The sequence below is a fragment of the Elephas maximus genome, chromosome 4, assembly GCF_024166365.1.
Source record: "Elephas maximus indicus isolate mEleMax1 chromosome 4, mEleMax1 primary haplotype, whole genome shotgun sequence".
Lineage (NCBI taxonomy): Eukaryota > Metazoa > Chordata > Mammalia > Proboscidea > Elephantidae > Elephas > Elephas maximus.
The window spans coordinates 8925519-8949117 of NC_064822.1; positions in this window are offsets into that span (position 1 = coordinate 8925519).

Consider the following 23599-nt stretch of genomic DNA (forward strand, 5'->3'; position numbering starts at 1 on the left):
CAGACTGGGAAAAAGTTTTTAGCTATGACATTTCTGGTCAGCGCTTGATCTCTAAAATCTAGATGATACTGCAAAAACTCAATGGCAAAAACACAAATAACCCAATTAAAAAATGGGCAAAAGATATGAACAGACACTTCACCAAAGAAGACATTCAGGTGGCTAACATACATGAGGAAATGCTCATGATCATTAGCCATTAGAGAAATGCAAATCAAAACCACAATGAGATTCCATCTCACTCCAACAACAACAACAAAAAAAAAACAATAAATGTTGGAGAGGCTGTGGAGAGATTAGAACCCCTATACACTGCTGGTGGGAATGTCAAATGGTACAACCACTTTGGAAATCGATCTGGTGCTTCCTTAAAAAGCTAGAAATAGAACTACCATAGGATCCAGCAATCCCACTCCTTGGAATATATCCTAGAGAAATAAGACCCTTTACACGAACAGATATACGCACACCCATGTTCATTGCAGCACTGTTTACAATAACAAAAAGATGGAAGTAACCAAGGTGCCCATCAATGGATGAATGGATAAATAAATTATGGTATTTTCACACAATGGAATACTACGCATCGATAAAGAACAGTGAGGAATCTGTGAAACATTTCATAACATGGAGGCATCTGGAAGGTATTATGCTGAGTGAAATTAGTCAGTTGCAAAAGGACAGATATTGTATAAGACCGCTATTATAAGAATTCGAGAAATAGTTTAAACAGAGAAGAAAATATTCTTGATGGTTACAAGAGGGGGAAGGGAGGGAGGGTGGGAGAGCGGTATCCACTAATTAGATAGTAGCTAAGAACTACTTTAGGTGATGAGAAGGACAACACATAATACAGGGGAGGTCAGCACAACTGGACTAAACCAAAAGCAAAGAAGTTCCCTAAATAAACTGAATGCTTTGAAGGCCAGTGTAGTGGGGTCAGGGGGAGGGCAGTTTGGGGACCATGGTTTCAGGGAACATCTAAGGCAATAGGCATAATGAAATCTACTAAGAAAACATTCTGCATCCCAGTTTGGAGAGAGGCGTCTGTGGTCTTAAACATTAGCAAGTGGCCATCTAAGATGCATCAGTTGGATCAAAGGAGAATGAAGAACACCAAGGACACAAGGTAATTATGAGCCCAAGAGACAGAAAGGGCCACATAAACCAGAGACTACATCAGCCTGAGACCAGAAGAACTAGATGGTGCCCAGCTACAACCGATGACTGTCCTGATAAGGAACACAACAGAGAACCCCTGAGGGAGCAGGAGAGCAGTGGGATGCAGACCCCAAATTCTCATAAGACTAGACTTAATGGTCTGACTGAGACTAGAAGGACCCTAGTGGTTACGGCCCCCAGACCTTCTGTAGGCCCAGCACAGGAACCATTCCCTAAGTGAACTCTTCAGACATGGATTGGACTGGACGATGGGCTGGAGAGGGATGCTGGTGAGGAGCGAGCTTCTTGGATCAGGTGGACACTTGAGACTATGTTGGCATCCCCTGCCTGGAGGGGAGATGAGAGGGTGGAGGAGGTTAGAAGCTCGAGAAATGGACACGAAAAGAGAGAGTGGAGGGAGAGAGCAGGCTGTCTCATTATGGGGAGAGTAATTGGGAGTATGCAGCAAGGTGTATACAAGTTTTTGTGTGACAGACTGACTTGATTTGTAAACTTTCACTTAAAGCACAATAATAAAAAAAAAAAAAACCAAGTTTGCTCTCAGTACTCTGATTTCCACGGTAAAGCCTGTTGCTGTAGAGTCAATTCCGACTCATAGTGACCCTTTAGGCCAGAGCAGCACTTTCCCATTGGGGTTCCAAGGAGCATCTGATAGATTCAAAGAGCCCACCTTTTGGTTAGCAGCCAGTAGCTCTTAACCACTACACCACCAGGGTTTCCTGATTTCCATGGTAGTGCTTTAAAATGTAAATATCAACTTATTATGGATGCAAGGAAATCCTGGTGGTGTGGTGGTTAAGAGCTACAGCTGCTAACCAAAAGGTGGGCAGTTCAAATCCACCAAGTGCTCCTTGGAAACCCTACGGGACAGTTCTACTCTGTCCTAAAGGGCCTCTATGAGTCGGAATCGACTCAACGGCAACGAGTTTTTTTTTTTTTTTCCATTTATGGATGCAAGTACACTGATGCTCTCACAAAGCAGACCCTTGTTTCTCTGCATAGAACTATTACGGGTTGATTTGTGTCCCCCAAAGATATGTTGAAGTCCTAACACCTAGTACCTGTGAATATGACCTTATTTGGAAAAAGGGTATTTGCAGACATAATTAAGTTCACATGTAGTCATACTGGAGCAGAAAAAAAAAAGCCAAACCCACTGTGGGCCCTAATCCAATGGGAGTGGTGTTCCTACAAAAATGAAGGAGCCCCGGTGGTACAGTGGTTAAGCTCTTGACTGCTAACTAAAAAGTGGTTAAGTGCTTGGCTGCTAACCAAAAGTTTGGTGGTTCCAACCCATCAGCCACTCCACAGGAGAAAGATGTGGCAGTCTGCTTCCATAAAAATTTATAGCCTCAGAAATCCTATGTGGCAGTTCTATTCTGTCCTATAGGGTCGCAATGGGTTTGTTTGTTTTTTTTATAAGAAGAAACGCAGAGGGAATATGGCCATGCGAAGATGTGAAGATGGATGCAGAGATTAGAGTGATGCCGCCACAGACTCAGAAAAGCCCGAGGCTACCAGAAGCTGGAAGACTCAAAGAAGGGTCTTTCCCTAGAGCCCTCAGAGAGAGCACAGTCCTGCTGATGCCCTGAATTCAGACTTGCAGCCCCTGAGAGAATATATTTCTTAAAACAATTTTAAACACCCAGTCTGAGGTACTTTGTTACTGCAGCCCAAGGACGCTAATACAACAACCCAGTTTTAGTATTTATACCACTGGACTATCTACCAGGCTGGTTAAGAGTATAAGAATTAGAACAAAACAGATTTGGATTTCAGTCGAGGCCTTGCTGCTCAATGGCTCTATTCCTTACTTACCCTCACATCTCTTCATCAGCAAACTGGGAAAAAGAGTAACCCTTCCCTGCCATGAGGGACAACAAATGTAAAGCCCTTGGCAAAGTATTTGCCACTATATTGTAGGTGTCACTAGTATAAGATCATTATCTCACAGGGTTATTTGGAGGACTAAATGAATTGTGTGCTGGTATGATACTGAACGGAAACCCTGGTGGCATAGTGGTTAAGTGCTATGGCTGCTAACCAAAGAGTCGGCAGTTTGAATCCGCCAGGCGCTCCTTGGAAACACTATGGGGCAGTTCTACTCTGTCCTATAGGGTTGCTGTGTGTCGGAATTGGCTCGACGGCAACGGGTTTGGTTTTGGTTTATGATGCTGAATAGGTTTCAGTGGCATTTCCAGACTAAGACAGACTAGGAAGAAAGGGTTGGCAATCAACATCTAAAAATCAGCTGATGAAAACTCTATGCATCACAACGGTCTGGTCATGGAAATGGTCAAGACCAGCTTGCATTTAGTACCATTGTGCATGAGGTCACCGTGAATCAGGGCCAACTTGATGGAAGCTAACAACAACAAATGAATTGATATTTGCCCAACAACTTTGTAAATGGTAAAGTAGTATAAGAACGTTACATTAGCAACACATTTAGACTGGTGGGAAGCCCTTGCACTGGAAGAACCTAGGAAACCCAAATTGCTCTCTCAGTCCCCAAGTACTCCTTCTCCTTCCCACCTGACGGCCTGGAGACTCCCAGCTCCCATCTGGGAAAATGGGGGAAATTGCCACGGCTGTGGATCAGGTGGTGAGGAGTGCTCTGCGTTCCTTGAATGGAAGCCCTATAGCTGCTTTCTAGAAACACAGTCCTCCACTGGAGTCTAGTGGGTGCGGCTGCAGCGAGCCTCTCATCCCCAATGGGGGCAGTTTGCCTGCTCGCTCTCCCAGCTTTGCTGGTGGCTCAGGAAGGTCAGGCTCCCCTCCCCACAGTCTGACTCCAATCCCACCAGCTTCTCCCCAGGGGCTCCAGAAAGGGGTTCCTCACTAGCCCCCCCAGAGCCCCAGCCACACTCTGGAGGAGAAATACAAGGAACCAGCACTGGCAGTCACAGTCCTGGACAAAGACATTGAACTCTATGGGCTTGATGACTTCCCTTTCCCATTCAAAAACAAAGCGCTGGGAACTGTCCAAATTGACATTGGCGGCGAGGGAACGTGCAAGCGTGGAGGGAGAGCTCCTTCCCAGGCAGGACACCTGGCAAGCTGCGCTGCCTGGCCCCAGGGATTTCAACTGACCGAGGAGCTCAGGCTCAGTGGGAAAGTGGTGTGAGTTGCCTTCCCATCCTTTGTCTTTGACTGATGTCCCCATCGCCATGTCTGTCTTGCTCAAACAACGCCACTGCTGTCCAGAATTCTGCCACAACTCTCCCTTCAAACGGTGCCTCTACCAGCTGTTGATAGAAACTGACATCTCACAGATGAGCTGTTCCACACCGATTGCTTTGTGCCCAAGGAGGGCACTGCTCGACTTTTACCACTAGTGTGATGCTTAGGCTATAACAGGCATTTTTTGTATTAATTTAAAAGTATAGACACTAACACAGTAATCCCGAAGTGCTATAGAAACGGCAAAGTGTTACGCAAATATAAAGTGGTATTATGATTCTCACAGCCAGTCTGCTGGAATTGGGCCAAGTTTTGTCTGCGGGATTTCACAATCTCTTTCCCCTCTCAGAGTGCACGGTCTGAGAGAGTACAAGGTGTGCGCTTATTTTAAAGACCCCTGGGGGTGTCCTCAAATCAGGGCTGGGGATCATTGATTTAACCACTCGGAAAGTTGCATAACCAGGGCTGGGAATCCAGGGGGACTTGAAAATCTAGTTTGTATTTTTTTCACAGCTGTCAGCTAGCTACCTTCGTCACTTTTGTGTTCTTTGCTTTGGGGGACCAGGGCAAGGGGAGGGGAAGGAGTAAATCGGGAAAGGACACAGGAGGTATGATACACACCATTCTCCCCTTTAGTCAGGGCCTCAGGGAACATCTTTTTTTCCAGACCATTGTCAGCTTGGTGAGGGGACTCTGCTTTTTCCTTTCACTGTGAGCCACCTGGAAGAATCCAAGGCGCAGGCCTCTGTTGTTGTTTAACCCTCACACTGGGCTTACCTAACTACCCAGTGCAAAGCCTAAAAGCCACAACCCGACCACCATCAGTAATCAACTAATGTAAAGGAACCTAGGGAATGAGAAATAGATCCAGTTCTCATTTTAGTGATATAGTGTTTCTTTTAGCTTTTTCTCTTTTGAGAAAGAAAGAAAGAAAAAAACCTCTTTTTGGTTTTGAGTATGGGTCACTCTTGACTTCTGGACTCAGTCCTCTCAGTCATTTGAGCTGTGCCAGCTCCTCGGGCCTCTCCTCTTTCTGAGGCAGGCCCAGTCTGCTCCAGAGGCTCCATTGCCGGGGGAGGGCACGGGCTCCCCCAGTGCTGGGCTCAGGCTTTAGAAGCCCCGTGCCCTAGGTGGTGAACAACAGTGGCCATTAACCGGGGCTGATGTCTTTCCAACCTGGCGGGCCAAATTCTCTCCTTGGCGGTGCACCTGCAGTGAATCCAGGCGTGACGAAGGAACAACCTGAGCCCGCAACTGCCTGTCTGGTGTCTGGGTCCCTGGCCAAACCCACGCTACCCACTCTGCCTGGGGTCAAGGCAGTTGGAGCAGAGGCACAATTCCTGTCTCTCCCTTCCAGCCCTTTCTCCTTTAGAAGGTGGTTTTCAAAATTTACAGCCTGTTTTTGATTACAGAAGCAGTGTTCTCCCTGTTCCATCTGCTTCCAGAAGTGTATTTCAGGAGAGAGAGCACAATCTACATCAGCGGCAAACTTGCCAAGGATTCAGTCTATGGATCACAGACAAACTGGAGTGAATCAGGCCCCATGTTTGGGAGAAGAGGGGAACTACATTCTCAGCGCCCAGAAGTCAGGCTGTTCAGTCCGTCAGGAGAAAAGGAAAAAGTAAGTGTAGGGTAATGCTATTCAGCTATATGCATCCCCTCCCTAAGGGAATCAGCTTTGCCCTTCCCTGAAGCATGCTGGGGATGAATTCGGGGTGGACTCGGGCTAAGGTACGAGGCCGGGAGTGGCATGACTGGGCCAGCAGCCAAGGCTGAAGACTGCCTTAGCAACAAGAAGGAAAATATCTGGGCCTGGATGTGAAGTCCCTGGGAACACTGACTGCCCAAGGACATGGGAGAAAACAATGAGCCATGGTCCCAGCTAGAATGGTATATAAGCTTGGGTCCCTTGCTAGCTGGTTGCGGAAAATACTCCAGCCGGCCGCCACTGGAGAAAGCAGCTGCTTGCCAGTGTCAGTAAGTTTCCCTGAATAAACGTATGAATCTGGAAAGGGCTAGGTGTCAGCTCTTCGGATTATCTGCCAGGACGCACGGCGAGGGTCTTTCCTCGCTGGGACTGTCCCCCGACAGTAAGTTTTCACTACATGATACACAACATGATTATGGAGTTGATACAGTATGGTATCCCCCATTCACCAGTGATCTTCACACTACTAAAAAAAACAAGCTGTGACTTTCAAAACCTGATTAAATGTGAGATTGCTTTGAAGAGTCCTCCCTCGCACAGCCTATTTTATTATAAACGTATTCCTCGGCTCCTCCTGGGCTTCCCCTCTGTGTTTCACAGTCTGCAGTTGTGGTTGCACTGGCTCCGGGCTGCCTGTGGCCAGTTAATTAAGGGCATGTCCGTTTTCACAGGTAACACGGAGTACGCGGTGCTGGTACCATCTCTGAGGGCTTTCTGTGATGAATGGTCCTTTCTTCCCTCCCTTCTTCTGTTCCCTTCACTCCAGGGCTCACTCATTCTGCAGGTTCTCACAGGAAACAAAACTTCACAATGAGGGTGGTTGCATTTTTGTGTAACCCAACCACTATAAATACGCAGCTTGTGAGAGTACAATGTCCTCCTTCTTTTTATGAACGCCTCTCCACGGTAGGAGCTTCAGTCAGCCATCTGACCAAAGATGCGCACGATTTCAGACGGCTGCTTTCAGAATAATCAAGTTTCAAATGTTGGCCCAGATCTGGATCTTAGGGGGGCTGGGGTGTGGGGAGGGTCGGGGGTATGAGCTTGTAACAGGACCCTGGGGAAGAAGGCCCTGGCTTTCCAGGTATCTTTCTTTCCTAATTAAAGACACAGTTCATTGGCTGCCCTCTGTTTAACTCCAGCCAGCAAGATGGCTCCTCCGCATTCCTTAAAACGAAGGACTAAGATAAAAGCCACACCATCAGATAGTTGTCCACCTACCCCACCTGAAAATGCCAACTCATGCCATAAAACAAAAGCACTTGACATGGCTAGAAGTTGGTTCTGTTTAAAGATCACTAAGTCCTTTCCTCTTTTATTCCTTATATTTTATTAAAGTGATAAGTGTACTTGGTTAAAAAAATCAAATAAAGTCATTTTGGTGAACATTTCCATATAATGTAAACGGTCCTGGGGTGGCACAAATGGTTATGTGCTCAACTGCTAGCTGAAATGTTCGTGGTTCACAAACCTAGAGGTGCCTCACAAGAAACACCTGGTGATCTGCTTCCAAAAAGTCAGAGCCTTGAACACCCTGTGAAGCACAGGCCTACTCAGCACACATGAGGTCACCATGAGTCATAATCCACTGGAGGGCAACTACAACAACTTAATGTAAAGCCACCTTCCCGATAAGACACAGGCCCATGAGTTGAGTTCTGCCCATCAGTCATCTTTGCTCGTCTTTAACTTGAAGCTGAACAAATGGGGAAAGAGGCAAGGTTCAGGGCCTCCATGTTGCTGTTGTGAGCTGTGGCCAGGAAGGTTGTGTCTATTGCTGACAGCTATAGCCATGGACGGCCTGGCGTAGTATCTTCTTGATCATGGCACAGGAGTTGCTCCCTTGGTGGGCCATTCATTTCACAGTGGAGCTGTGGAAGCTCAGCCTAGAGTCTTTCTTCAGACCTCCCAATGATTTGAATATACATATATATTCCCTATTAAACTCTTTTCTTCTTAAGAAAAAAATGCTTGGGTGGATTCTGTTGTCTCAACCAAAAACCCAGGCCGAAAAGGACTACAAACAGCAGCCCCATGCCTCGCCCTAAGCCCCACACTCCAGCTGCACCTTTTTTTTTTTTTTATTGTGCTTTAAGTGGAAGTTTATAAATCAAGTCAGTCTCTCACACAAAAACTTATATACACCTTGCTACATACTCCCAGTTGCTCTCCCCCTAATGAGACAACCTGCTTCCTCCCTCCACTCTCTCTTTTCGTGTCCATTTCACCAGCTTCTAACCCCTCTACTCTCTCATCTCTCCTCCAGGCAGGAGATGCCAACATAGCCTCAAGTGTCCACCTGTTCTAAGAAGCTCACTCCTCACCAGCATCCCTCTCCAACCCATTGTCCAGTCCAATCCATGTCTGAAGAATTGGCTTTGGGAATGGTTCCTGACCTGGGCCAACAGAAGGTCTGGGGGCCATGACCACTAGGGTCCTTCTAGTCTCAGTCAGACCATTAAGTCTAGTCTTTTTACGAGAATTTGGGGTCTGCATCCCACTGCTCTCCTGCTCCCTCAGGGGTTCTCTGTTGTGTTCCCTGTCAGGGCAGTCATCGGTTGTAGCCAGGCACCATCTAGTTCTTCTGGTCTCAGGCTGATGTAGTCTCTGGTGTACGTGGCCCTTTCTGTCTCCTGGACTCGTAATCACCTTGGTGTCCTTGGTGTTCTTCATTCTCCTTTGATCCAGGCGGGTTGAGACCAATTGATGCATCTTAGATGGCCACTTGCTAGTGGTATGCAGAATGTTTTCTTAATAGATTTTATTATGCCAATCGACTTAGATGTCCCCTGAAACCATCAGCTGCAACATTTTTAGCCATTTTAGTTGATGCTTCTGGTATGTATCAATTTTAGATACAATGTTTTGACTTCCTGACAGGATTTTGTGAATTTAGCAGGACGACCTTTTCTTCCTCTTGCATCCTCCCAATATATAAACCAAAACCAAAAACCAAACCCAGTGCCGTCAAGTCGATTCCGACTCACAGTGACCCTAGAGGACAGAGAGAAACTGCCCCATAGAGTTTCCAAGGAGCACCTGGCGGATTTGAACTGCTGACCCTTTGGTTAACAGCCATAGCACTTAACCACTACGCCGCCAGAGTTTCCATATATATATATATAACAAAATATAATGTTGTCGTTGTTAGGTGTGGTTGAGTCGGTTCCAACTCATAGCAACTCTATGCACAGCAGAACAAAACACTGCCCGGTCCTAGGCCATCCTTACGATCGTTGCTATGCTTGAGCTCATTGTTGCAGCCACTGTGTCAATCCACCTCGTTGAGGGTCTTCCTCTTTTCTGCTGATCCTGTACTCTGCCAAACATGATGTCCTTCTCCAGGGACTGATCCCTCCTGACAACATGTCTAAAGTATGTAAGACTCAGTCTTGCCATCCTTGCTTCTAAGGAGCATTCTGGTTGTACTTCTTCCAAGACAGATTTGTTCATTATTTTGGCAGTCCATGGTATATTCAATATCCTTCGCCAACACCACAATTCAAAGGCATCAATTTGTCTTCGGTCTTCCTTATTCATTGTCCAGCTTTCACATGCATATGATGCGATTGAAAATACCATGGCTTGGCTCAGTCGCACCTTAGTCTTCAAGGTGACATCTTTGCTTTTCAACACTTTAAAGAAGTCCTTTGCAGCAGATTTACCCGATGCAATGTGTCGTTTGATTTCTTGACTGCTGCTTCCATGGCTGTTGATTGTGGATCCAAATAAAATTGTTTATCATGATGTTGCTCATTGGTCCAGTTGTGAGGATTTTTGTTTTATGTTGAGGTGAAATTCCTACTGAAGGCTGTGGTCTTTGATCTTCATTAGTAAGTGCTTCAAGTCCTCTTCACTTTCAGCAGGCAAGACTGTATCACCTGCATAATGCAGGTTGTTAATGAGTCTTCCTCCTTCTGATGCCCCGTTCTTCTTCGTGTAGTCCAGTTTCTCAGATTATTTGCTCAGCATACATATTGAATAGGTATGGTGAAAGGATACAACCCTGATGTACACCTTTCCTGACTGTAAACCAACCAGTATCCCCTTTTTCTGTCTGAACAACTGCCTCTTGATATATGTAAAGATTCCTCATGAGCACAATTAAGTGTTCTTAATTAAATGTAATACATATAAAATTTTGCCATTTTAAACATTTTATGTATCTATTTATTTTTGTGCTTTAGGTGAAAGTTTACGGGACAAATTAGTTTCCATTCAACAACTTATGTACAAATTATTTTGTGACATTGGCTGCAATCCGCACAACTTGTCAACACTCTCCTCTTGTCCACCTGGGTTCCCTGTTTCCATTCCACCTGTTTTCCCGCCCCTTCCCGCCTTTGCCTTTGGGCAGGTGTTGCCCATTTGGTCTCATTTACATGACTGAGTTAAGAAGCACGTTCCTCACCTGCATTATTGTTTATTTTATAACCCTGTCCAACCTTTGGCTGAAGGGTGAATATCAGGAGTGACTTCAGTTCTGAGTTAAAAGGGTGTCTGGGGTTCCTCCAGTCTCAGACTAGTAAATCTGGTCTTTTTGCGTGAATTTGAATTTTGTTGTACATTTTCTCCTGATCTGTCTGGGACCCTGTATTGTGATCCCTGTCAGAGTGGTCTGTGGTGATAGTCATACACCATCTCATTCTTCTGGGCTCAGAATGGTGGAGGCTGTGGTAGTCTTGGTCCATCGGTCCTTTGGACTAACATTTCCCATGTTTCTTTGGTTTTCTTCATTCTCCTTTGCTCCAGACAGGATGGGACCAGTAGATGTATCTTAGCTGGCCATTCACAAGCTTTTAAGACCCCAGATGCTACTCACCAAAGTCAGATGTAGAACATTTTCTTTATGAACTATGTTATGCCAATTAATCTAGGTGTCTCCTGAAACCCTGGTCCCCAGCCCTCAGCCCAGTAATTTGGGCCCTCAAGGTGTTTGGATGTGTCTCTTAAATTTGTATGACTTTGCCATGGTCACTTTGTGCTTACTTCTCCTATAATGTGCACTGTCTTTCCCTTCAACAAAGTTACCATTTATCTACCACCTAGTTACTGATTTCCCCTTCCCCACCCCTCCCACATAACCACCAAAGACTGTTTCTTTCTGTCTGTAAACATTTTCGTGAGTTCTTATAATAGTGGTTTCATACAGTATTTGTCCTTTTGTGAATTGACTCCTTTAACTCAGCATAATGCCTTCCAGATTTATCCATGTTGTGCGGTGCTTTTCCGATTCATCATTGTTCTTTATCGTTGCGTAGCACTCCATTGTGTGTATGTACCATAGTTTGTTTATCCATTCATCTGTTGATGGGCACCTAGGTTGTTTCCATCTTCTTACTATTGCAAATAATGAGCTGCAGTGAGCATGTGTGTGCATATGTCTACTCGTGGGATGGCTTTTATTTCTCTAGGATATATTCCTAGGAGTGGGACTGCTGAATCACACGGTATTTCTATTTCTAGCTTTTTAAGGAAGTTTCATATTGTTTTCCAAAATGGTTGTGCCATTTTACATTTCCACCAGCAATGTACAAGAGTTCCAGTCTCCCCGAAACCACCCCAATATTTGTTACTTCCTGTTTTTCTGATTAGTGCCAGTAATGTCGGTGTGAAATGGTATCACACTGTAGTTTTGATTTGCATTTCTCTAATGGCTAATGATCGTGAGCATTTCCTCACGTCTCTGATAGCCACCAGAGTGTTCTCTTTGGTGAAGTGTCTGTTCATATCCTTCGCCCATTGGTTTATTTGGTTTTTTTTTTTTTGTTACCGTGTTGCAGTTATCTTATATATTTTAAGAGATTAAACCCTTGCTGGATATGTCATAACCAAAAAATTTTTCCTAGTCTGCAGGTTGCCTTTTTACTCTTTTGGCAAAGTCTTTTGATGAGCATAAGTGTTTAATTTTTAGGATAACCCAGTTATCTACCTTATCTTCTGCTGTTTATGTACTGCATTTATACCAAATATTAGGACCCTAGCTTTGTCCCTATGTTTTCTTCCATGACCTTTATCACTTGCGTTTATATTCAGGGCTTTGATCCATTTTTTAGTTTTTTTTTTTTAGTTTTTGTGTATAGTGTGAGGTATGGGTCTTGTTTCATTTTTTTCACAGATGGACATCCAGTTGTGCCAGCACCATTTGTTAAAAAAAAAAGAGACTGTCATTTCCCTATTTAATGGACTTTGGACCTTTGTCAAAGATCAGCTGACTGTAGGTGGATGGATTTACCTCTGGGCTCTTGATTCTGTTCCCTTTGTCTATGTGTCTGTTGTACCAGTACCAGGCTGTTTTGACTACTGTGACTGTGTAATAGGTTCTGAGATCAGGTAGTGTGAGGCCTCTGACTTTGTTCTTCTTCTTCAGTAATGCTTTGCTTATCCAGGGCCTCTTTTCTTTCCATATAAAGTTAATGATTAGTTTTTCCATCTAGATAAGAATGCTGGTATTTTCCTGAACATATCTATTGCTTTGTCTGTCTTTTCCTTGATTTGGGCTATGTTTTCACTGGTTTTGTCTGTGTTTTCCATGATTTTGTCTATTTTTTCCTTGGTTTGGACTACGTTTTTCTCGATCTCTTTCCTAATCTCTTGGATAGCCCTAAATATTAGTCTTTTGAATTCCATATCAGGTACTTCCACTGCCTTTTCTTCTACCAGAAGGTTATCTGATTCTCTATTTTGGTCACTTGTTGGAGCCATCTTGTCCTACCTTTTTATACATTTTGATATTGTCTGCTGTCTCCAAGACATTTAGGCATTATTTTCTGTATTTATTGATTGTATGTTTGTTTCTTTCATCTTACTTATTTGTTTTGTTTCAGTATGTCTGGGCATGTGGGCCGGATGTGCTTTGTTACTTGCTTGTCTGTGGGCATGATAGCTCTTATGTCCAGATGGGCAGGGCTGGTTGCTCACCTGTAATGCAGCAAGACCAAGCCAGCAGTAATGAAGGCAATGGTCCGGGATGCTTAGCTGTGGGATACCTGTACAGTCCCAGCAAGAAGGGAGGGATGCAGGGCCAGGTCACTCAGCTGTGCTGCAGTGGGACCAGACTGTGGAGGGGCAGGGTGAGGGGCTGGGTCACTCAGCTGTGGTTCAGAGTCAGCAGGGAGGGAGAGGGTATAGGTCTAGTTTGCTCCGCTGTGAGGCAGCTGGCAGTGAGGAGCCGGCAGTGAGTGAGGTGTGCAGAGCCAGGTTGCTCAGCTGCAGCACAGTGGGGTATGACTGGTGGGAAGAGAGAGGTGGGGGAACGGAAGGGGCATGGACTGGTACAGATGGGAGGATTGGGGGTCTTGTACTGTGGCCCTTGGCAGTTGGGGCTGCTGGAGTGGGGCAGTTCTTACCACTACGCACTAGAAGGGTAGGGATTGTGGGAGCATGCTCCTCTGGTTACCATGTGAGGGTGTCTGGGCACTTCCTTGAGCTGCGGCCAGCAAATGGAACCTTACTTCACCCTGGGTGTTTCAGTGCCATTCCTCTATTTTCTTTTGCAAGTTCTGTGAAGGTGCCCTTCTGTGCTCTTTGTGCAGGGTTTTTGGCTTCATCTCAAGATGGCTGCACTATGCCATGTCGATTGGAAGTAACCTCTACTCTGTATCTCTATTCAGTTGCTGTTTTTTTGATTAGTTTATTCTTCTCAGTGGCTTCCGATCTAATAGTTTATCCTTTTATTTGAAGTTCAGGGTTCCAAGATTGATGTTTCTATCTGTTCTACTTAGTTTTTCAGGTCTCTGTGGCAGAGGGATGGTTTGGTGCATCTGACTAGACTGCCATCTTGGCTCCACCTACTATCTAACCATTTTTTAATGCACAATCTAGTGACAGCATTACATTTGCCATGTTGTGCAACCATTTCCACTATTTCCATTTTGTATTAACTATGTAAATATTGCAGGAGCCCTGGTGGTGCAGTGGTTAAGCATTTGGCTGTTAACTCAAAGGTTGGTGGTTCAAACCCACCAGCTGTTCCCTGGGAGAAAGATGTGGCAGTTTGCTTCTGTAAAGATTTACAGCCTTGGGGGGCCTTGAGGGCTATGAGGAGGACTTTGGCTTTTACCCCGAGTGAGGTGGGAGCCATGGAAAATCTAGATGCATCTCAACTACCTTTGAGATCATGTATAGGTTAATTTTCTCCCTTTGGCCTCTAGCCATATTAATCTTTCTACCAACCACAAAACCCAAACCCACTGCTACTGAGTCAATTCTGACTCACAGCAACCCTATGGGAAAGAGGAACTGCCCCATAGTGTTTCTAAGGCTATAATCTTTACGGAAGTAGACTGCCACATCTTTCTCCCATGGAACGGCTGGTGGGTTCAAACTGCTGAATTTTCAGTTAGCAACTGAGCACCTAACCACTGAGATGCCAGAACTCCTTCCAGTCCCGTATAATCCTATGTAATCCTAATTTTTCCAGCAAAGACCATGGAACGATTCTATTGGGTGGTGAAGGTAGACGAGACAGAGCACAAATGGGAAAACTGAGTCACTAGAAAAACCAGTGCCTCCTGCCTTGCCTTGTATGTCCCCTCTCAGCTCAAAGCTAGGAACCAGGCTGACCCCCCAAACCCCATAAAAGGCCAGCTCTGGCCTGGAAAGCAGAGTCATACCATCCACATCCTTGCTGAGCCCCAGCTTTCTCAGTAACCTGGGATTTACTCTTGGGATGCATTCACCTACCTGTACAACCAGTTGCCATTGATTTCCACTTATGCCAACTGTGATGGTTAAGGTTGTGTGTCAACTTGGCTGGGCTGCAATTCTCAGTGATTTGGTACTTATGTGATGGTGTAGTTTAGCAGTTACGTAATAACGTAGTTTGGCAGTTATGTAATGATGTAATTTAGCAGTTATGTAATATATAGTCATCCTCCACGATATGATGTGATATGATCAGCCAATCAGTTGTAAGGGGAGTTTCCTCAGGAGTGTGGCCTGCATCACATATATATGCGGATGTTCTAGCAAAGCTCACTTGCTTGCTCTGGATCCTGCATCTGGTTCGTCATCATCTGACCTCCAGCCCTTGGGACTTGAACCAGCTGCTTGCCATCTTACCTGCTGATCTTGGGATTCACTGGCCTCCACAGGCCATGAGCCAGCAGCCTGCCATCTGACCTGCTGATCTTAGGTTTGTCAGTCCCTGGGGCTACATGAGTCAGGAGAAACTTCCAGCCTGATGCCTGATACCTGACCCACAGACTTGGGACTTGCCAGCATCTACAACCGCAAGAGCCATTTCCTTGAGATAAATCTCTCTCTCTCTCAAAATACATATATATATATATATATGCTTCACTGGTTTTGCTTCTCCAGAGAACCCAGCCTAACACAGCAACCTATGTCTGTCAGAGTACAGCTGTACTTCATAGGGTTTTCAATGGCTGATTTTTCAGAAGTAGATTTCTAGGCCTTTCTTCCAAGGCACTTCTGGGTGGACTTGAACTTCCAACCTTTCAGTTAGCAGCTAAGCACATTAACCTGTTTGCACCACCCCAGGGCTACCCACCCACCTGCGCAAGAAGCAAAATAATAGCAGTAGCCTGTCCTCACTGGTTCACAAAATTGTTAGCATGTGTGGGGTAAAAAATTTAATTTGACCCAGAGAATTTTGTCTTTGTCCTTGGTTCCTAAAAGATAGCCTTTAAAACCTTGGAATTTCCCCAGTAACTGAAGTGTCTTTGTTATCTTTAAGGGCTCCAGGGCACACCTACCTTACATTTTATGCTAACGAGGTAACTCAGGTGGGGCTGGCCAGGCCATAAAGACCCAATGTGAGATATCAGCCAACCTTAGGGGAGGGAGACTGATTCAATCAATCATGCCTAGGCAATGAGGCCCAATAAAGGCTCTGGATATGGGAGCTCTACGGGACTTCCTGGTTGGTGACAGACACCAATGCACATGGGAGGGTAGCACATCCCTTTTGGGAACATGGGAACTCCATATTGGGGACTCTCTCAGACCTCACCTTATGCATCAATTCATTTGTATCCTTTTTTGCTATAATAAAACTGTAACAGTAAGTTAAAAAAAAAAAAAAAGATTTACAGCTTTGGAAACCCTATGGCACAATTCTACTCTGTCCTGTGGGATTGCTATGAGTCAGAATCAACTTGACAGCAATGGATTTATGTAAATATTTACTCTCAAGTCAAGCACTGTTTTGTATGCTTCCCTTCTTGTATAACTTTTATTTCTTAATTGTTTTTCATTTGCTTAGTCTAAATACTAAAAATGATCTATTACTCTTATTTCCAGATGTTCCAACGGATTCGACAATGCCTATCAAGGATGAGACCGTTTGAGCAATTTGCCCGAGATACCACACGTAGTAAATGGTAAAAAAAGGTAATGAGACCTAAGTTTCAGTGTTCTAAAGGGCTCTCCAACTTTTGTTTGTGTATAAAGCAAGGGGAAAAAATCACAAGGTAAACAATAATACATACTTAGGCAAAATCTAGAGCTGAAGTTTGTTAAAAGACCGTAGCAGCTACACTAATAATGGTCCCTTGACATAGGTCAATTTACGGTGACACATTCAACTATTCTCAAAAACTATGAAAGTCAAGGACATAGATAAGTAGCTGTTTTGCTGAGCCCCCAGTTTCATTTAGTTTCTTTCAGGCTTCAAATAGGTATTTTATTGATTTGTTGTTTTAATTTTAATTTTTCATTGCTTCTTAAAATTACTGAGGTAATAAATTGGCACTGTAACAAAATCAAATGGTACACAAGCAAATTAAAGGTTTGCCTGCTTGGCTCCCTTTCATCACTACCACCTCTTCCCCAGAGGAAACCACAAAAAGGTGTGTTTCCTCCCAGACTTTCCCAGAATAGTGACGTGTGTGGCAGGTAGTCAACTGGCCAGGAAATAGGAGAGCAGTTTGAAGAGTTGGGCCCTGCCATGAGAGAAGCCTGAGTTCAAACCCTTGCTCTGCTATTTAGTAGCTTAGTGACCTTTGGCAGGTTCTTCGGCTCTAAGCTCCAGCCATCCCATCTCTAACACATGCATGACTGAAATGCATACATGTCCATGGGCAGTGTTTGTCCTACAGGTCATCGTCTGTTGTCCTATGGCCTAAACCACAGAAATGAACCTAACATTAGACATCACTAAGCCACTAGGGGGCATCTTTGCACACCATATTGATGGCCACCAGCTGGTAAGATGGGCCCACATGGCCTCTGTTTGAAAGGAAGTCCTTGGCCACATCATGAAGCCAGCACAATTAGAAATCAAGCAGGAAGTCAAGGCCAAAAACTAACTTGGCTGCAGAAAGTCATTGACTGAGGATGGACTCTCGGGAGTCAATCAGGCATCTGGCTTCATGAAGCAACTCAGAGTGTTTGAACTCCTTTTTATCAGGTGACACAACTTTCTCTGACAACTCTGGTACAGACTCTGTCAGAGATTCACAGATGGGACCAGAATTAAACAGTAGAAAATGTACCCCAATCACCACCTCCTCCCAAAACAGACTGATTTCTTCAGAGATGGTGTTAGAATTCAGGTATGTCTGCATGTTTACTTTTTGCCTTGGGAATCTACTCATGCTTTTAGATACAGTCTCAGTGGCTTTGTATGACCTCTAGTCTGCATTTATTACTCAATTCCTCTCTGAGCTGAATCCCAATGCCAAGGCAGCAGGTAGTACCTTCCTAAGAGGACAGGACAGATCTGATAAGAGGTAGGATCAAAGGGCCCAGAGCCAGAGCAGGGTCTCAGGAGCTGGGCTGAACCAGGCTCAATTACCCCTCAGAATGGAAGCAAAGAAACCCAAGGGGAAAACTGCAGATTTATTATGTAAGAGACAATCAGGCGGCCCCAGAGGAGCAGTATGAGACAGTCATTGAGTCCAGGGAGAGCGGAAGCCTGTAGAAGAATGCGGAGATAAGACAGGAACCAACAGTGCAAGTCAGGAAACATCAGCCAGGCAGGTGAGTCACACTGTTCAGGAGGGAGTATGTGAATAGAACAAGCATATTGGGGCCCCTTTTAGGTTCAGATCTTGTGGCCCGGGGTGGGTCCTAAAGAGATAGGACCAGGCCAGAGAGCAAGAGGTATGAACCTTTTTGTCTCCTCTGTAGAATCAAAGAGGATTCTACTAGCGTCCTTCACAGGTAAGGTTGCCGAATAAAATACGGGACACCCAGTGAAATCTGAGCGTCAGAAAAACAACAAATCATTTTGAGTATAAGTATGTCCCAGATATTACATGGGACATACTTATAATAAAAATTATTTGTTGTTTACCTGAAACTTAGATTTACCTGGACATCCTGTATTTTTGTATGCCAATCTGGCAAACTTAACACTGGCGAAAAAGAAAGTACCTGCTTTGTCATCATAATTCTCATCAACACTCAGTGAGTATCCACACAAAGGAGAAAAAACCCACAGGGCTTCTGAGAAAAGCAGGGTTATCAGAACAGGCAGAGCCGTGGTAAATTAAGCTCTTCTTCCTGCCTCAGACAGTTTGAAGGTCAGGGTGATGACAGCCTTCAGAAACTTAGCCCAAACAGCCCCTCTTTTCACCAGACCAAACCCTGGTACATTGTAGGAGATTTCAACTTTTTTTAGAATTACCACCCAAAGACACCATCTCGAATGCAGCTTGCAACGCCAGGAACGTGGTTTGGGATGAGGCCCAACGCAGTTTTTCCCATAGCTATTAGAAGGAAGTAGTCGTGAAACAAAATGAGTCTGCTATGGTTGAAAACTGTAGTGCTGACCCAAAATATTTCTAATGTGTGGAACTAGCTGGCGAGCTGAAAGCCTGAGAAAACAAAAAAGCTGTTTGTCTGCTTTGAAATGCCCAGATCCTAGAAGTGTGGCTTTTCCTTCATGCTGATAGCTCTGTTCCAACAGGCAGAGAGCCAAGTTCGGCAATTCTGGAATGGGGGTGAGTGGGGGGGTGGGGGCGTGTTGGCAGCCACAAGGGCTTGGCCTTGACAGCTTCATTTGAGGGACAAGAAGGGGTGAGGAGGAGGGAGGACGGGGGAGACTGGAAGGCCAGAGGACGATTCTCACCTCTATTGTCAGTGCTTTGTAGTCGGACCAAAGATAGTCTCATACATCACTTACTCTTTGCAGCAAGCCTGTGGAGTAGGCACTCTTTTCTCTACTTTACAAATGGGGAAACTGAGGTTTTAAGAGTTATCTACCCGAATCCCACTGTGGTTGAGTCAATTCTGACTCATGGCGACCCTATCTAGTAGGTTAGAATTCAACCTCAGGTCTTTATTTACTTTTTGAATAGGTAATACATTCACAAAGTTCCAAATTAAAAATTTTGCATTAGAGTGAAAAGTCTCCCTTCCCCTGCCCCCAGCCACCTAGTTCCCTTCCATCGAGGCGATCAACATGATTTATTTCTTATCTGTCCTTCCAGAGATACTTCACAAATATCTATTTATCTGTTTTTTTTTTTTTTTTCCTTTTTTATACAAATGGTATGTGCAATACAGGCTCTTCTGCTATTATGTACCTTAATCAGGCTTTTTGTGTCTTGGCCTAGTGCTCTTTCTTACTTAAAAAAAAAAAAAAAGCATTTTCCCATTATAAAATACAGCAAGTTTGATAAATACACAAGAGTGGAAAAAATAGAACACTGTTCATTGTCCTGCTCCTCAAAGGCAATGACTGTTACCAGTTTGGTGTTTTACTCCAGGCATTTTACACAGCTATTGCATTGTTTTAAAACAAGTGCTTTGTGTGTACTCTTCCTACTAAACCAAGTAGGAACTAGTGCTCTTTCTACTACACCACAGTTGCCTGCTTGGAAAGAATCAGGGACAGAAAGACAATGGGAGGGAGGAGAAGAAGAAAACAAGAGCAGGTCATTTGTGCAGACCACACTGCCCTGCCCAAGGGTGTCGGTAGTGCAGGCCAGCAGGAGACACTAACCAAGAGAGGAAGTGGTCATTTATTCACCTTTTGGGGGACCTTTATTTGAGCCCCAAGTACCTACTCAGTGGCAACACAGATGCTAAGATAAGACAAAAAGCTGGGGAAAACAATTCAGCTCACCATTCAGTGTTGCGTGATAAATGCTGTAGTAGCAGGAAGCAAGGGGAGCTGAAGAGGCGGGGGCTGGGATGGGATCAGAGATGGTGTCCTGGAGATGTGGCTTCTGAGAATGAACTGAGGAAGAGCTTGCAGAATTAGAGTTTAGATTGTCAGCAGGAATGGCAGGAGACAGGAAGGGAGAAAGGGACAGGTGTATAATATTCACAATATTTATCTCCAGGGTAATATGAAAATCTTGAAAGTTTCAAAGCAGGAGATTGACAAAATTGGATTTTCACTTTTAGAAAGCCCAGCTTGGCTGCTGTTAGTTGCTGTCAAGTTGATTCTGACTCATGTCAACCCATCTGTGTAGAGTAGAAACTATACTCTCTGCTTTCAAAGCTGTGACCTTTTGGGAGAAGGTCACCAGGCCTGTCTTCTGAGGTGCCTGTGGGTGCATTCTTCTTCATATGAAGAAAAACAGGGCATCAGAATTGGAGGAAGACTCATTAACAATCTACATTATGCAGATGACATTACTTTGCTTGCTGAAAGTGAAGAGGACTTGAAGCGTTTACTGATGAAGAGCAAAGACCACAGCCTTCGGTATGGATTGCACCTCAATATAAAGAAAACGAAAATCCTCACAACTGGACCAATGAGCAACATCATGATAAATAGAGAAAAGATTGAAGTTGTCAAGGATTTCATTTTACTTGGATCCACAATCAAAAGCCGTGGTAGCAGCAGTCAAGAAATCAAAAGACGCATTGCATTAGGCAAATCTGCTGCAAAAGACCTCTTTAAAGTTTTGAAAAGCAAAGATGTCGCCTTGAACACTAAGGTGCACCTGACCCAAGCCATGGTATTCTCAATCGCATGATATGTGTGTGAGAGCTGGACAATGAATAAGGAAGACCAAAGAAGAACTCACGCCTTTGAACTGTGGTGTTGGCGAAGAGTATCGAATATACCATGGACTTGCCAAAAGAACAAACAAATCTGTCTTGGAAGAAGTACAACCAGGATACTTCTTAGAAGGAAAGATGGCGATACTCTGTCTTACATACTTTGGACATGTTATCAGGAGGGATCAGTCCCTGGAGAAAGACATTATGCTTGGTAGAGTACGGGGTCAGCGGAAACAAAGAAGACCCTCAACAAGGTGGAATGATGCAGTGGCTGCAACAATGGGCTCAAGCATAACAACAATTGTAAGAATGGTGCAGGGCCTGGCAGTGTTTTGTTCTGTTGTGCATAGAGTCACTATGAGTCAGAATCAACTTGATAGCACCTAACAACAATGGGTGTATTTGAACTGCCAGCCTTTTGGCTAATAGTTAGCACTTAACTGTTTGTGCCACCCAAGGACTACCCCTAGTCTGCCTACTGGGGAGGGGGGGAGGTGTATATATGAGGAGGAGGAAACTTGACAGAGGAGTTGGAGACTGGAAGACTAGTTAGAAGACTATTCTGTAAATCAAGGTGAGAGAAGGTAGTGGCAGGAACAAAGGCTTTGGGTGACTCTAGCAGAGTTTACCAATGTAGATTTGTTGACTGAGGGTGATAAGAATGGCTCCCAGATTGAGGACTGGACATTCCTTGACTCCAAACTCTTCACTGGTTCTCCTTTATCCACAAAGGCTCAAGGTTCTTAGCTTGGCACAAAGTTGCCCAACGACATCACTGCAAGCTTCCTTTCTAGTCTTACTCTCTATCACTCAACTTGTACTTGAGCCATACTGGGAAGCTGGTGATTCTTCAACCATACTCTTACTTTGCCACATGTCCTTCTCCACCCATCAGGTCTTCCTGAAACACTGCTTGTCCTCCAAGGCCCAGCTCAATGCCACATCCTCTAAGAAGACTTCCCTCTCTTGCCCTTTCTTCCTCTACTCACTTGGAACTAATTCGTCTTCTAGGTGCCAGCAACTCTGCTTCTCTATCTGCTGAAACACTGGTCACATCCTGCAATTTCCTTTTTGTGAATGCGTCTTGTTTTCACTACAAAAGTAAAAGCTCCTTGAAGGTGGTGACCACAACCCTCTTAGAAGTGGTAGGAGTATTTGTTAAGTTGAAGTGAGCACTAACTCTGAACCAAGAAGATTTGTGAAGTAAAGGAGAATCAGGCAGGGACAGGAGATTCAGCTGGGTAGAGTCAAGCCTGCAAGAAGTCCCTGAAGGCAAGAAGAATCCACATGAGTACAGTTTGGTAGTGATAAGGTCTCTGGGTCTAGAAGTTCTCAAGATTGTGATGGCCTGCACCAAGATGCAGAGACTCACCCATGCTGTTAGACCCCAAATACTATAGGACCAGGGAGTAGGGTCTTTTGGGAAGTTCTTGGAGTCAGAGCTCAACCCCATGGTTTAGAAAATCCAGAGGGTTTCATGACACACTCTGAGGTCATTTGATACCTCTATTATCCCTGTGGTTGATAGGAATAAGAACCAGTTCTCTTTCTCTTTCTCTTACTCTTGCTGAGTCCTTTCTGTCATCTTTCAAACCTGTAGGGCCCTGCTGTGACCACAGGCCAGCCTGTCACTGTCGGGGAGTTCCCACAACTCAGCCACAAAGCAGCTCTTCCTAGCTGGGCATTACTCTTTCAAAACTAGGGTAGAGGGTAGGGGTGAGAAAGAGAACTGCAGTGAGGAGGTGCCGGGAGGGCATTCCTGGCCTGAGCAGAGGCCTAATGTTCTGGGTGTCATCTCATGTGGTGGTCCTTACAGACCGTGGTGTATCTTTGTTCTCCCAGATCGCACTTCTGATTGGGGAAATGAAGGACCAACTGGGAGAAAAGAAAAGCTTCCACAAGACCTTCTCTAACACACAAAAGGAGAGGTCAGGTTTGGGAGGCCCATTCTAGAGGTCTGAAGGGAGATTCCAGTTACTCCACTTTTGGCAGTCTAGGAACAACATAGCCATGTATGTTATGTCTGCCGTCTCCACAGCAACCCTGGCCAGAGAACCTCACTCTACACGTGGCGCTTTGGGCTTTGAGAAGGAATATGAGAGGGAAGAGGAGAGTGGTTGGTAGAGAAATTGAGAGAAATGAGCAAAGGGCAGGAAGAGATGTTTCAATGTGGTTTAAAGCTGCTCGGCAGTGAAGGAGAGGAATTAAGACCACAAAAAGAAGTACCAATTCTTTATTTACTCACTTATTCTTTCATTCAAGTCTTTAGTGAAGTGACAGAGAAAAATGCCCTTAAAGAGTTTACAATCCAATTCCATGACATATATAAGTGGAGAAAAGGCATTGTAGGCATTTGCAACAAAGGGCTTTTAAGGCTTTTAACTCAAGTTGAAAAGATCAGGGAAGATGGCATTGTTCAGCATTGAATAATGAGTAAGATTTCTAAATGAAAAGGCTGAGAGAATGGTTTTAAGAGATTAGAAGGGTGGAGACTATAAGCAACACTTTGTAAAAGAGATGGGAAACTAAAGGCAGTAGGAATGGAAACAAGGCCACAGAGATCTTGGAACGCCTTCAGCCTCTTCAGAACCAAGGAAT